The sequence below is a fragment of the Dendropsophus ebraccatus genome, unplaced genomic scaffold (assembly GCF_027789765.1).
Source record: "Dendropsophus ebraccatus isolate aDenEbr1 unplaced genomic scaffold, aDenEbr1.pat pat_scaffold_1809_ctg1, whole genome shotgun sequence".
Classification (NCBI taxonomy): Eukaryota; Metazoa; Chordata; class Amphibia; order Anura; family Hylidae; genus Dendropsophus; species Dendropsophus ebraccatus.
In genome coordinates this window covers 12501-14036 of record NW_027209240.1, presented here as the reverse complement: position 1 = coordinate 14036, position 1536 = coordinate 12501, and the positions used below count along the sequence as shown (strand labels likewise).

The window sequence follows — 1536 nt, the reverse complement described above, 5'->3', positions numbered from 1 at the left end:
CCACCGCCATTCTCACTCCTCTTACCCTATATACCACCGCCATCCTCCCTCTTCACCCTATATACCACCGCCATCCTCCCTCCTCTCACCCTATATACCACCACCATCCTCCCTCCTCTCACCCTATATACCACCGCCATCCTCCCTCCTCTCACCCTATATACCACCGCCATCCTCCCTCCTCTCACCCTATATACCACCGCCATCCTCCCTCCTCTCACCCTATATACCACCGCCATCCTCCCTCTTCACCCTATATACCACCGCCATCCTCCCTTCTCTCACCCTATATACCACCGCCATCCTCCCTCCTCCTCTCACCCTATATACCACCGCCATCCTCCCTTCTCTCACCCTATATACCACCGCCATCGTCCCTCCTCTCACCCTATATACCACCGCCATCCTCCCTCCTCCTCTCACCCTATATACCACCGCCATCCTCCCTTCTCTCACCCTATATTCCACCGCCATCCTCCCTTCTCTCACCCTATATACCACCGCCATCCTCCCTTCTCTCACCCTATATACCACCGCCATCCTCCCTCCTCTCACCCTATATACCACCGCCATCCTCCCTCCTCTCACCCTTTATGCCACCGCCATCCTCCCTCCTCTCACCCTATATACCACCGCCATTCTCCCTCCTCTTACCCTATATACCACCGCCATCCTCCCTCTTCACCCTATATACCACCGCCATCCTCCCTCCTCTCACCCTATATACCACCGCCATCCTCCCTCCTCCTCTCACCCTATATACCACCGCCATCCTCCCTCCTCTCACCCTATATACCACCGCCATCCTCCCTCCTCTCACCCTATATACCACCGCCATCCTCCCTCTTCACCCTATATACCACCGCCATCCTCCCTTCTCTCACCCTATATACCACCGCCATCCTCCCTCCTCCTCTCACCCTATATACCACCGCCATCCTCCCTTCTCTCACCCTATATACCACCGCCATCCTCCCTCCTCTCACCCTATATACCACCGCCATCCTCCCTCCTCTCACCCTATATACCACCGCCATCCTCCCTCCTCCTCTCACCCTATATACCACCGCCATCCTCCCTCCTCTCACCCTATATACCACCGCCATCCTCCCTCCTCACCCTATATACCACCGCCATCCTCCCTCCTCTCACCCTATATACCACCGCCATCCTCCCTCCTCTCACCCTATATACCACCGCCATCCTTCCTCCTCTCACCCTATATACCACCGCCATCCTCCCTCCTCTCACCGTATATACCACCGCCATCCTCCCTCCTCTCACCCTATATACCACCACCATCCTCCCTCCTCTCACCCTATATACCACCGCCATCGTCCCTCCTCTCACCCTATATACCACCGCCATCCTCCCTCTTCACCCTATATACCACCGCCATCCTCCCTCCTCTCACCCTATATACCCCCCCCCCCCCCATTTTAGGGACACTATATACACTGTGCTCTTACATCACCCTGCGGCCCTTGTGCTATGGGTGGGATGCCCTGTTGGGGGTTGTAGTTCTCCGGCAGACAT

At 56.5% G+C, this 1536-nt stretch overlaps 1 pseudogene; it reads right to left on the bottom strand.

Moving 5' to 3' along the window:
• Positions 1-1438: 1438 nt before the first annotated feature.
• LOC138775593 (nuclear receptor-binding protein 2-like) overlaps positions 1439-1536 on the bottom strand; it is a 12103-nt pseudogene continuing 12005 nt past the window's right edge.